Source organism: Lepisma saccharinum, chromosome 1 (genome assembly GCF_977018435.1).
Source record: "Lepisma saccharinum chromosome 1, izLepSacc3.1, whole genome shotgun sequence".
Classification (NCBI taxonomy): domain Eukaryota; kingdom Metazoa; phylum Arthropoda; class Insecta; order Zygentoma; family Lepismatidae; genus Lepisma; species Lepisma saccharinum.
In genome coordinates, this window is record NC_139229.1 from 170,612,401 (window position 1) to 170,627,293 (window position 14,893).

Here is a 14,893-nt window from a genome sequence, read left to right on the forward strand (position 1 = left end):
GGTTTTACAGGGGCGTGTTTCGATCTCGGTCTCGGTATAATTCCTTAATGGAAAATGGCTTTTTGTAATTACTGGCACATTTTCCGAGTTAGCTAGAGATACATTTCCTCATCTCGTCTCAGTGCAGTGCCCATGGCAGTTTTCAGTTTTCCTGAGAAGGAGAATTCCTTGACTGGCGAGAGACAAGGAGGCAGATGCTTATCAGATGCATTTGGACCAATAAATCCGACTGGAGGCTGCCAGGAAGAGTTGATTTCCCCAGCAGATCGGGTGATTGATTGTTGCTCGAAACGGGTTCACCTTCCCTTGCAACGTCCTGGCCTTGATCCTATTCCCTCCGCCTCGGAGCTGAATCGACTGTTTCTCTTCGCAATGTCGGATTTGCAGGTTCCCAGCTTCCTAACTTATTTTAAGAAGTCGCCTTCTCTGTGGGCGACCGCGTTCCGAAGGTTCCTTATTTGATTCGAGCTGACATGGGTGTTTATCAATTGCATTGTCGCATAGCTGCAGTTGGCAGAAAAATTCCGCTGAATTTCTCCGCGATCTATACGCTGTATGCACTTTAACTCGGAGCAATTCGGACGTTTCCGTAAGCCCTCGGCCTTTTTCGGGCAGCTGATGTTATGTTGCCGTCATATCCACGTCACGGCAGAAGGGCCAAGTGTTGTTCTGCAAGTAAGCTGCTTGAGCGATATTCACTGTTTAGTGCTGTTACCAACCACTAAGACATTATCTGCTTAAATGAACGAAAAGCAGGACGAAGAGAACCGATCTGTTATAATCACTTGTTTTTTTGCAGAAAGAGTGAACTAGAGGAGGAGGGCAAAACTGATAATAAAGTTAAACACCAGATGTCACCTTTGTTGAATCGGATGTCAGACATAATCAAGTGGCTAAATGTGCATGTTCGAAACACATTAATTTTAAACACACCTCGTATACATAGAAAAATCGAAGAAGTTCTTGCAGTTGTAGAATTCCTCCTCGTAGAGAAATAGTGACAGAACATAGTGTAAGTTAGCTTCAAACTTAAGTGTTAAGTCACACTAATATGAACATTATGGTTTGGTCAGGGCTAGGAATTAAGTAGAGATGTTGTCGACCCCTATACTAGGCCTAAGTCATAGCCGATGTCGAGTAATTTAAATAAAGCACACGCACCATGTTATACTAATAATAGTATTGCATCGGTTGTATCGACGGTTCTCTGTATAGAATAATAATTGTACTCAGATTACTGCAGAGAGATAAATAAGGCCAAATATGAACCTCGAACTCTTACTACATGAATTCATTACAATGGAATAACTTAAAAACCAACCAAGATTAATGCAGCCTGCTCTGAACATACATAGAATAAAACAATTGCCTCCATCACTGGACACTGAATAGTTGGAATCGAGGGCGAGACCCAATAAAGTTGTCTTGTGATTACGGTAATTGCACAGTGGTTCGGATTTCGCTCTAACCAGTAGGTTCAGTAGAGTCTCTGGGCATAAAAGTTGACTTCAAACAAATTTTGTCAAACTAATTTATTTATTTATTTTGTCTAGGAGAGATAAACTTTGATGTTGGAGTCTTTGGCGGCAAGGTTGTCAGCCGACATATCAATTTAGTTAATGGTTAAAATGGGGCTTGTCAGGCTAAGCGAGTTGCAGATGGCAGCATCATAGATGTGTCCGTTTTCTTGAGGCAGGCAACTGTTCTCTTTTTTAAATACATTGGGAATTTGATGCTGAACGTTTAATTTCATCTTAACCCCAGAAATTATGTCTGAACATGATAGTTGAATAATCATTGCTGCAAAAGTAAGATTTTTGAAAATACGATCGTCAACAACAGAAAGGATGTCGGTACTCAAAAAAAGCCTTAATATTTGCACAGGACTTGTTTATGTCACTTGCAATTTTCACAATTTAAGTGCTTTATTGTTATGAATCAGGTAAGGAATAATACATAATAATTCCGCGCGACTGTACTTTGATTTTTATAGTTGTTATTAATAACTGACTCCTATTTTTACGTGATATCATACTTTTCCTCATGGCTAGTAAATATGGTCCTCTGTTTTATATATACATATTTATCGAGAAGGCTAGTTATTAAAAAAAAATAATATCTTCTGTTTCATGTCTCGCAACCTCTAGGCCTTTCTTATTTACAGGAATTAGAATTTTAAAATTGTTGTTACCAAAGAAGGGACGAAAATACGAGGGCAAAATATCTGCTTGCGTAATACAATGAAAACATACGTTAGTTTATTAAGTTATCGGATAGGACATAGTGAGTGCGTTCAGAAAGTCTTAGCGAAACGAATGAATTCCACGAAGATAACTGGGCTCGTGAACCTGGTGAAATCAATTTTACAGACTTATGGGACGCTCTAGGCGAAAGCGCAGGCGGAGCGTTTTCTTTATAGAAATTTTCCGCATGGCATCCAGCGGAAGCCTCGTCCTTCTGGCAGAAATAACCTCTACTGCTGATACTGTTCCTAATTTAAATCACATTGTAAGTAAGAACAGTTGTGGCACACTCATCTTGTGCATGTTGTTTCATATCGCTCTCTGTTAAAATTATAATACATTTTCGAACTATAGTGCAGTTTGAAGGCACGCGCGTTGTCTGCAAGCAGCAGACGATTCTCACCGAACAAACCAGCCTTCTGGTCGGTGCGTTTGGTGAATCTCGTTCTTGCACGAAACGCACGGAATGCGATTTTGGGACAGGAAGCACTTATGGGGCGGCCAGTTACCATAACTCATTTAACGTGTTAAACTCGTTCGACTTTCGGAACGAGCCCACAGTCATAGTGTATAATAATAAATTTTGGGAGTTTGTCATGGTTTCTCCGATTCCAACTCCCGGCATTGAATTACACATACGCGCAACCAGAAGGAACATAAAGCGTAGAGTAAAAATCTGATTTTTTTTGTATTTTCGACCCGTGGCAACTAGGGACCACCCAAATGACGTCTAGTTTAGGCTCTGTCCGAAAGGTACAAAGTACAGACTTGAAGTATGGTCTTGGCGGAAGTGACGTCACCTAGTTCAGTTCGAAAGCGCCAAGAACAGAAGTACGCAAGTACACAGTTCGCACTACAGATGGTTGCTGACTAGGTCACGTGATTTCCGCACTCGTTGTTCATTTGTTTAAAATCACGGAGGTAGAAAGCCAGCAATACAGGTTAAATATACGTAAAGCTAGTCTCACACGGCAGTTAGTTACGTCCTCACTTCGCCATCGACTTCTAGCGCGTCTACGCGTAAACAACGATTGTCTACATTCTACGTGTAGACAATGTAGAATAATTAAACTATGTCATCTACATAATCAACATAGACAACATGGCGCTCGGCGTTCTCCGTGCAAGGCACGCGCATCGTTCTAGAAGCAACAACCAGCATCAGCAGGTGGACATGGAGAGCATGAAGTATTCCACTGTCCAGAAATAAGTATTTTAAGTATTTATTTACGTTTAACCAATTCACTACGTATTAATTGAACTGCAAAATAACATTTTCGCGACATACCCAAAAAATGTGATGTCCGTAGAATGACAAGATTTGTTTTACTTCATTTCACACGTGGAAAGATCTGCTTTAAAGACACATGCACTTTCCTATACAGTAATAAGACAAAAAGCTATTTTTAACCTTCCCTTTTGTCAGTGTAAAAAAATAATGTCAGTTATTATGGCTGTCATTTGTTTTTCTTTCGGTAGTCCCTTCTCCCCTCGTTAGTGAAAATTCGATAACGTCGGATGGTCTTAAGTTGGTTATAGGCCCAGATTATCGACATGTTTGAAGAAAACACACTTTCTCTTTCAAAGACCACTGGGATTTCCCTCTTCCCTGTTGTTTGCATTGTCTACAGTAGACTATGTAAACTATAAGCCAGTGTAATCTTCGTGTATATTACACGTAGATAACGCATGTAGACGTAAACTTATAGTCTACGGCACAATCGTTACTTAACGATCGTGTGAGAGTTTTCTCTTATTCAGTTCCCGACAGAATTAGAAACCGTCTCTAAATCCATCATTAATACTATAGAACTACCAATCAGAATTGAGGGGCACACTTGCAGCTGAAGTAGGAAGTAGAAGAAGAAGAAAGGTAATGGACCAATACAGCTATATAAATGGTTGGGGCGAATATTTTATTTGTTGATTGTTGAGTGAAGAGTCTACTAATTATAATATAATATTGGGAAACTTATGACTTGCTACATAATATTAAAGCTTTACTAAACCCATTTTATTATCGGTTTACACGAGAAAGTCTTAGGTACCTCCGTTGAAAATAACGTTTGAATAGCCATCCCATCCCGCTCCAATGCAAAGCCACAGACAAATTGGTAGTGGTAGTGTCAAAGACGTTATCATCCTCGTAAATTACACAGAAAGGGGTAGAAGTTGGTGTTAAAACATTTGTGTTGGAACAAACGATTTTAAACATTTTTTTTTTAAAAAAAAAACGTTCAATTTCACATTAATTAATAATGGAAAACAAGTACACAAACTGTATTTTTGAATGGCAGAAAATGCATGATAAATGCATTCCGAATATTATTCTTTTTGTTCATATAACATGTACGGGGTGGGCCAAGATAAACCCAACCCAACCAAAAAATGAACATATGAACTATTAGTCTATTTTATTGTATATTTTTTAACAATTAGATCACAGACAGACGCCTACTCACATGCATTTCTCCGTCTCTACAGGTACTGCTGGAAATGTGGACCACCATGGTCGAGGTACTGGGTGGCCCGATGGATCACGTTCAGTGCGACTTGCTGTAACGCGTTCCTTTTGGATGTCAGCGATGGCTTTGCGTATGCTTTATTTCGGTGCGTCAATAGTTCGTGGATTGTTGTGGTACAGATTGCCCTTCAGATTATCTCACAAATAAAAATCACAACTGGATAGATCAGGGAACCGTGGAGGGCATAGATCTTTTGAGACTGTTCCGTGAGGTGTGAAAACAGAATGCACTGCTTCCAAGGAGACGTATGCTGTGTGTGCTGTTGCGCCGTCCTGCTGGAAATACGCGAAACGTCGTCGTTCGTGCGGCGTCAATTGATGTGCGAAGGACTCGAAGATGTCGTCAATGTTGCTAGATCGAATATCCTCTCCCATGTCGGGTTCGGTTTGTCTTGGCCCACCCAGTATAACTTTCATGTACAACATACGTTTTACTCATATTTAAAATGGAGTGATGTAAAATATGAAAATTCATGCCAACACTAAATTGTGTACTGTATATACAGCATATAGGTCTATTATTTATATTCATTACATAATCAATTCATCCACCTCATAACAAACCAACAACAAAATTATATAAATTGTCTTTCAAATGTGCAGGCTCCTTTTCCTCCCAATAAGGGGGCTGTTGTTCACTGCCAAACTTTTCCGCTAGAGGTGCCACCCTGTAGTGTCCCTAAAGAATTTCGTTCGTCATCTGGTTGCCCGAAGCTTTACATTGAAGCGCGATGGGATGGCTATTCAAACGTTATTTTCAACGAAGGTAAGAATTTCTCGTGTAAATCGATAACAAAAATGTGTTTAGCAAACCTTTAAGATTATGTAGCAAGTCATAACTTTCCGTCTAACAATTAATATATTAAAGCGCAACGGCAGGGTAGCTCAGACGGGCTACGTATAGTATGTTTATGCACAAAGAGCACTAAACTTGACGTAATTTTGGCCGTCCCTAGCTGCCATGGGTCTATAATACAAAACTTTAGATTTTTACACTACGTTTTTTTATGTTCCCTCTTGTTTCGACTTGCGAGTATGTGTAATTCAACGGCGGGAGTAGGAATCGGAAAAACTCACCATATTACAAACAAAAAAATATATTAAGTTAGTAAGTGCATGATATTTATTATTATACACTATGCCCTATCCGATAACTTAATATGGGGGTTATTCCTGAGTAAACAAAAAATGATCGATCAGACAATTCGATTATTGATGGCGGGGAAAGAACTTCCGGTTTGGCGAATTTTCCAATGTAAACAAGTAGAATACAGATAGTCACCGGGCTTATTTTCTTATAAAAGATCTGAAACAAAATGGATCACTTGAAATTTTTGAGTGATATAGAGAAACAAAGGTACCTAGAAAAGATTGGCAGTTTCCCGGATCCTTTGGATGAAGATATAAGGGACAAGACTAATATTTTCCAAGGCAATGTTGATCTTCTACCAACAGTTTCGTTTTTGAAAAGACTTCTCAAGGTTGAAATGAAGCTTATATTAATTATAAACATTGAAATACTTCGATCACAATAGTAAAAGAAATAATAATAATTACTACGGTTAAAATTATTATTATACATTAATAATCTACCTAACTACCTAATTAAATAAATGGTATTCGCATTTTATTATTATTGTTGTTGTTCATTATTATCATGCTATTCGATCCACAAGCCGAGTTAATATCCAGCACAACTATTTTATTTTCCATTAATACTTTTACTCTTCTTAGTTACTATACTGAAATGCAAAGTTATTGTATTTTGTTATTAACTGAAGTTAGAAAAAAATACTCACAAAGTTTATATTGTGTGACCTCATCTAAAATTATAATTTTTCGAATTCTGAAAACTGTGGAACCATTTATTATTTGAATTAAATGGTAGAATATGAAAAAAATATCCTGGTTCCTCTCGTATTTTTCACTATTTCTTTCGATCTAATGCATATTTTACATTGATTATTCTGTTCGAATACTAACCAAGTGAACAATATTTATGTTATTAACAATAAAAATAACAAACTTCCTGCTTATTTGCAACTTGAAATGAAGGATGCAAATTTCCAGAGGGGGAGGAGGGGTCGACTGACTAGTGACAGCGCCAACCTGAAATAAGTGGGGGGGGGGGGGCTACAGATTTTGAAGTCAAATTCTCGAGGGGCTAACTAATACCGGCTAAAAGGTATTTACTTACTACTTTACTGCGGTGTAATGTTACCAGTGACATATTTTACAATCATATCGAAAGATAAATCATTGAGATGTTGCATTATGTTCCATCATATACAAAACTACTTTTGAGCACGAATCTTTTTATGTCAAATAAAATGCAATAATTATATTGTTTTATTGTACTAAGCCATTATTGAGTGGAATAATATCACAGACTTGCTATTTATATGAATAGTACAAAATACACCATAAAAACTACACTTATTATCAACTCGCTGAATATGTGTATAAATACTACACGTAACTATAATATAATATTTTGGTGTTACAAAAACCCAAATAGCTGGAAAGAGTGTGAGTACTTTTTTGTGGCTATAATGAGAAAATGAACCATAGCAAGAAACTACGATAAGATACAAATGATTTTATGAGCAGGTATAACCTTGTTTAAATCCAAAGATTTTGCAAGCTCTTTCTCAAAAGACAGAATAGATATAGCACTCAACCTCTCGTTACCAATTCGATTACGAAGGTAACACTTGATTTTCCGCAAGCAGCCCATTTCAATAACACAAAGTTTGTAAAGTTCGTAAAAGGCAATTTTGAATGTTTCAACTATTGCAAGCAGCTGCTTAGAGGTCTTTATTTTTAGTTCATTTCTACCTCATGGTGTGCCATAACTCTAAATTGTGCAAATCCCAACAACAGGGAGCGGCAAAAGATTGTAGCTTTTCGTGCTTCAGAAAAGAGGCACTAACTTAATAAAGTAGATATCAAATAAACAATACCGCCCTTGGATAGAAAGTGTGTTAATGATACCATATTCTCTTCCATGATGAAATGTCTTATGAATGGAATTCAGAACTTAGGGCTGAAATGGGTAGGATGTGAGAAATACCAATCACTTAGGAGGTGCCACTCTCAAGGAACAAACATATTTTCACTACAAATGCATCTCCATTGGGAGACAAATACATTGATATAAAAGCAATGACTATAGTTGCAACTCTTTGACTGGGCATTTTGATTAGTAAAATAACTCATGCGGATTATAATTATATTTTAGATTATCCTATTGTTCATCAATACTGACCAGAATTCAATAAATAATTTTAGATGTGCATCAAAGATTGGATTCTCCTGCACGGAATCAAATTTGACCATGACGGTACTGCGGAAATTATTTTCTAACATCACAAATTATAATTAATTAACATATAGGACTAGGACTGCGAGCAATTAAATAGCTCAATCTTTCTGATTTTCGCACCGTATTGCAATGATTACTTGATTGGATTTGTATTAAGGTCCACTATATGCACAGAGGCTAATCTGGACGAGAGCTACAGTTTCTAGTGGAATTTGAACCACTTAATGAAATGTTACCTCCACCGGGAATCGAACCCAGGTCCCCTTGATATCAAAGCAGCAGTTTTATCGATAGACTATTGGGGCTGGAAGCCCAATTTTAATGTTTCCAATTCTTAGCATTTAAGAATTCGTATTTCGTACACTTTGATTTTCTAACATCGTATTTCTTTCTCTCGAGTGTTTGCAGCGATAAGAATAGATATAACAATGAAACCAATGATTTGATTTGATTTAGTTTATTTTACTTCGCGTTTTGTGCCTCTTGGCTAATTTGCGAAGATGGGGATGAGTGATGAAATTATGAAATTGATGAATGGACATTTACAAACAACCATGCCCGACCGGGATTCGAACCCGGGACCCTTGGCGTTGCAGCGCGATATGCTAACCACTCGGCCACAGGGTCGGGCTCTGAAACCAATGAGATAGGATTGCTAACACTCATGCAATTGTCGGTCCTCCAATGAGAAATTAACAAACAGAAAAGAAGCATAACGCTTCTTAAGAGTTTTATTGTCGTCGTCTTTATAAAAATAATTTGCAGTGATCAGAACGCTACATTTTAAAAGTAGCTTCGCTACAGCTACAGCTACTCTTCCAAAAAGTAGCTCGCTACGCTACTCCTGTTCGCTACTCGCTACTTCGCTACTTTTTGCGCTACTTCTGCATAAAAAAAATGAAAACAACCATATGGGTATTAAAAAAATCCCCTATTATAAGATTCTGTTATTTATTATCATGATTCCAGTCATTCGATAATTTTGATAGCAGTGTTACTTCAGTTACTTATTTTTACTATAGTTTTTGAGAATACCATACCTATGCAAGTGGCATAACAATTCAAATTTGATATATGAATATTGCAATTAGGGTGTTACCCAAATTAATGATTACAACTATACACAAATAACATTTGGTAGGATTACGTATTTATGTTCACATCAACATATTTTTCTTTAGAATAAATATTTCATTTTTTATAGACTGATATGAAGTCAGCATTTTGAATGAAAAGTACCTGGAGCCCTTTGACTACAAAAGGGCCCCAGGTTCGATACCCAGCGGAGGCACATAGTGGTTAGGATCCAGTCTCGATCAGCTTATCTATGCATAAAATGGACTCAAAACAAAAACTAGGAAAAACGCCAAGTTGGGAGGATGAGATTCTCCATTCCCCACACTGCTCATCATTCATCATTCTTCCTCGTTCTCACAATTAGCCGAAAGTGGCAGAAAGCGACTATAGATAAGAGAGTAATTAAATAAACCATTCTTCCTTCATTGTCATAATTGAGAGAAGTGGAAGAATAGATGAGGAGCTAAACAGAAGAGGATAAATGGATGGTGGACTATATCAAACCGTTCGAAGATTAATATGGAACAGGGATGTACCTATGAAATGCAAGAAGGTAATATATAACACATACTATGTGCCAATAATTACATATGGAGCAGAGACTTGGACAATGCCATAGAGAGACAAAGAAAAGATGCAGGCAGTGAAGATTAAATTTTTAAGGAGTATATTGAGGAAGACTAGAAGGAATAGAATAAGGAATGAGGAGATCCGACAGACAGTTGGTGTGGTGAAGCTTCATGACAGGATAGATCATGCACAGATGAGATGGTTCGGACACATGAAGAGGATGGATGCAGAAGGACTACCAGTAAAAGCTTACAATGCACAAGGAGTGGGAATAAGACCAAGGGGAAGACCAAGATGTCGGTGGAAAGAGCAGACAGTGGAGAGTGTTAGGAGAAGAGGACAAGATTGGAACACCATGGAAAGAGAGGAATGGTGGGAGACCAGAAAAATGAAGAGGCTTGACTTCTATGCCGACCCAGCCAGAGGCAGGAAACGGCGAAGGATGATGATGTCATGATTAGCAAAATTTACAGAAAAGTGACGCAAAAGTGGGAGAAATATATAAATTTGAAAACTATGTATATTAACTAAAGAAAGACCTCCCCGATGGAGCAGTGGTAGCGTCATCGCCTTGTATTCAAGGGGTCCTGGTTTCGATACCCGGTGGAGGCACATAGTGGTTCGGATCCTACTTTAAACTGTAGGTGCAGTCCGATTAACCTTACCGTGCATAAAGTGGACTTAAAACACAAAATCAATCAAGCAATCAATTAACTAAAGAAAATTGTTGTTTCTGCAGGAAACATACATACTTTTTGCAATATGATAAAATTATTGAGGAAACTGTCGTGTAAACCTGAGTGTTCTAAACGTATTGTAATTTTAAAATTTGTGAACAAATACTATCGCGAAAATAATTGTAATTCCAGAAACTCTTATCATTCTTGTAACAATAATTTATTGCTGGCGAGATCCTATATACTGACGATGATCAATGCTGTTAACGTACTGAGCCATTTATTGCTGGCACTATTCCCTTGTCAGTGCAGTGGAAAATCCATCGCTCATTTCTGCACTGCAAGTTGCGTCTTACACAGCAATTAATGACATTTTGGTGTCTCTTACACCATGGATATCTACAGGATTTGTTCCGGGGGTAAGGCAAACGAGGCACTTTTTTCCAGTGGTGCAGCAAACGAGGCATGTTTCTCCGCAAAATAGCGATGCAGCTAAAAAAACGTAGCTGTTAGCAGGAATATATTCATATATGTCAGTTAGTTATCTGGATATCTGAATTATTCAGATACTAATTAAATAAATTACGCAGATATCTATAATCTACAGTCTAGATAATCTTTATCTCCATGTAATAGACTGTCTTTATGAACCTCCTGCAAAATTAAGGGTTATTGTCAATTTTTTCTGACGCTGTTGCCACATTCAAAATTCATCTCAAAATGCTGAGGAAAATGTAGTTGTAGCGAAATTTGACTTCCTTAGCAGAATTTGTAGAAATTTTCGCTACAACTACAGGAATTTTGTAGCTTCGCTACCGCTACAACTACAATTTTCAAAATGTAGCGTCGCTACAGTTACAGCTACAAATTTTGTAGCTAGCTACAGTAGCGACGCTACAAGTAGCTCGCTACTTCTGACCACTGATAATTTGTCACACCTGTTAGATCTATTCCGAAATATAGTGATATACGATTTATGGAGGTTAATAATTAATTGCAAGAACTTATCTGTACATGCCAACAATCAAATAACAATCTCACAGTCACTGAATACGTCCACCTACCAGGCAGGCTGAAGATTTCGTAACAAGTTTGGCGACTCATATGATTGCAAGCCCGTAGCCAGAATTATATTTTGGGAGGGCCTCATCTCTTATCGAAAGCTGCCATCTAAAGGCGAAAAAGTGGAGAGGTAGAAGCCCTGAAGATGAATTTCTCAGTATATTTCAACTTATTGTACAGGATGTTCAATTCTGCTAAGGAAGTCAAATTAATTACCACCATACGCTATTTATTTGTAGGATTTTGAGAGGGGCTGCAGCCCCCGACCCCTCCCTTTGGCTACGTGCCTGCATGATTGGCCAATTACTAGTATCAAATGATCAGTGGCCACTGTTGTCCAGACATATCTGCAGTTGCCCCTTCTCCCCCTTCATTTTAGAACACATCGTAATAAAGTTGCCTTACGATCTAACCGAACCAGAAAATGTACTTGGTCCAATGGAAGTTTTATAATGGAAAATGTAAACTACATTTTAAGTTTTCGGTCGAAATGCGTACACGGTACTACAAAAATCTAGGAGGGCTACAGGGAATGTCTGAGACCGGTTTTGGGGGGCTTCACCCCCCCCCCTCCAGCCCCCTGTAGCGCCGTCTCTGCGACTGACCTACCGACGCCCATGTTGAGAGCGCTTATCAACAACCAGAAGACAACTGCGTTATAATATGATTACAAATAGTTCCAACTTTTAAATTTAATCCACACATGTGCGTTAGAGCGTCAGAGTAGACAATTATAATTTTCAAAACACGTAAAATATTTTAATTTGATCTGATGAAGTGCCGACTGCAGAGTCTACTCCCTTGTGTTTGTGTCCAATCTTTTCGCTTTACTGCTTACATCCACGGATTTTTCCATATCGGATCTGTCTGAAAACGATGCATAGATACCTGAGAACAATAGTTTATTCCCTATCTCATGTTGAAACCAAAAGCCACACAAATATTGTCGCCTTTTCCGAAGACACTGCCTTTACACATTTGAATTCAATGTTATCAAAACCGGAAGTGCAGTCCCCGCCAGCACCAAGGAAGCACAGCAATGTAAACATCCGGTGAATAGCGCCCATTACCATATGTTTTCTTTGCATTAAGCAGACATCCCCCCCCCCCCCCCGTATTTTCGTCCTCCTTGTTTTGGGTTATAACAATTTTAAAATTATAATTCCTGTAAATAAGAAAGCCCTAGAGGTTGCGATGCGAGACATAAAACAGAATATAAAATATTTTTTGTAATAACTATTCTTCTCGATAAATGTGTATGTATAAAATAGAGAACCGTATTTAATAACCGTGAGGAAAAGTATGATATCACGTAAAAAAGGAGTCAGTTATTAATAACAACTATAAAAATAAATGTACAGTCGCGTGGAATTATTATGTATTATTCTTTACCAGATTCACAAGAATAAAGCACTTAAATTGTGAAAATTGCAAGTAACGTAAACAAGCGTTGTGCAAATTTTAAGGCTTTTTTGAGTTCCGATATCTTTTCAGTTGTTGACGATCGTCTTATAAAAATTGTTAGTTTCACATCATTGATTATTTGACTATCATGTTCCGACATCATTTCTGAAGTTGAGATGAAATTAAACTTGCAATTTAATGTAATAGCAGCAGGTTAAGCATCAAATTCCCCCATGTATTTAAATGGGAGAACAATTGCCCATCAAAAGCGTGGGGACACAACAGGGGTGACAAAGGAAAATTTAAAATTTTGTTCTGCCCACACTGCTTAATGACGTGCATGCGAGGGTCACTTATTGCACAACATTTGAGCAACGTTGTGTTCTGACGTCGCGAGAAAGAGCTTTTTAATTTTAGGCTAGATGCCTACATTGTCAAGTTAGACTAGCTAGGTTTAGTTCCCTTAGCCTAAATAATAATTTCTCATTGTATTTATGCTAATGGAACCTAACCTAACCTCGTAGCCGTTTCTCGTCTGAGGTCAGATCACAAGGTAGCAAAACTGTTGTGCGAAGAGGAAGGCCCTTGTCACGCGAGTCGATTCAGGAAAAAGTTCCCCTCCTCATCATCAGTGCGTGTTATCAGATAAACTTTAAAAAATGATGAATTTTTGGATTGCATCAAGTTGTCAACTTTCGACGAAGATGCAGCACTTCGAACACACGTTTTGTGTTTACTGGTGTTTTGGTGAGCTTATAAATCACACACCTCTGTAAAATAATTTTACACAGTTTCATCACAGAGAAGATAATTTTATATAAATTTATGCTCTGTGGTTTCACTATAACTAATAATAATTATAATAGGCTGTAACCAAATGTCTGAATATTCTAATATTTATTTACTAGTCTGTGTAACATAACTTGGTACTACTTCCGTATAGTGGCAACACCTAGAAATAATTTCTTTCGCACTTTTTACATTACTAACGTACAATTCTACATTGCGGAACATTTCTTTAGGTGTAATGGAGCGAATTTACAATGTAGAGAAAGTCTCCAATTTTGTTAATTTTCGGTATACTAACTAATTTTGACCTAATCACGAATCTGTTGAAAAAAACCGGGGGTCACGTCTGAAAATTTGAAAAAAAGCCGATTGAATTTTTTTTATATACGGTGAGTCACATAATTATTCGGACAGATAAGATTTCTGAATATTTACTGACGTAGTCGTGATATAATACGATGATAAATGTTTAATGTTTATTTAACAAACAAAACACAATATGAGCACACTGTTAATTATCTTCAATTATGTTTAATATAATATATTAGTAAAATATTTTCATTAAACAAAACAAACATTTTTTGTGGGTTAAACAAAATTAGGTATAATTTAACAATACAGGGAATTTCTCCAATTTGTTTGAATTTTCGGTTACTTACTAATTTGGGTCTCCTAATCACGAATCTGCACTTAAAATTTGGCGCTTATTTGGGGGCAGGTGAATCCGGCCAATTTCTAACATGCCCTTAACAGGGAGTCTATAGATATAGGCGGGGCCGCGATAGCGGTTGGGGGCGGTAGGTCGATTACCCCAGGGGCGGAGCCCGGAACCGGCGGGAAATTTGGAAATCGAGGGTGTGGAAATAAGAACTTAATTTCGATTATTTTGCTATTTCCACGTGTGAGCGCCAAATTTTGACTGCAGATTCGTGATTAGGGGGCCAAAATTAGTGAGTATGCCGAATTTCAAACAAAATGGAGAAATTCCCGGTATTGTAAAATCGCTCCCAAAATTATTCGGACACATGGTAGGAGAAACAGGAAAACACGTTTGAAAAGCAACGAACAGAAATGTCAGTATCTGGTAGGCATCCCTTTCATTTTTAACACCTCGGATAAACGATTTGGCATACTTTCTATCAATTTTCTGGTGTACACTGGCGATATGTTGGCCCATTCATGTTGAAGTCTCTCCTTGAGGTCTGCCTTCGAGGTTATAGGT

General features: G+C 37.8%; 1 long non-coding RNA gene across 3 annotated transcripts in view; it reads left to right on the forward strand.

Moving 5' to 3' along the window:
- Positions 1 to 13,479: 13,479 nt before the first annotated feature.
- The window catches only part of LOC145990037 (uncharacterized), a 30,218-nt gene continuing 28,804 nt past the window's right edge, over positions 13,480 to 14,893 (forward strand). For all 3 annotated transcript variants that reach the window (XR_014441926.1, XR_014441924.1, XR_014441927.1), the window contains exon 1: positions 13,480 to 13,629. This is a non-coding gene — a long non-coding RNA (uncharacterized LOC145990037). The remainder of the gene's footprint in view (positions 13,630 to 14,893) is intronic.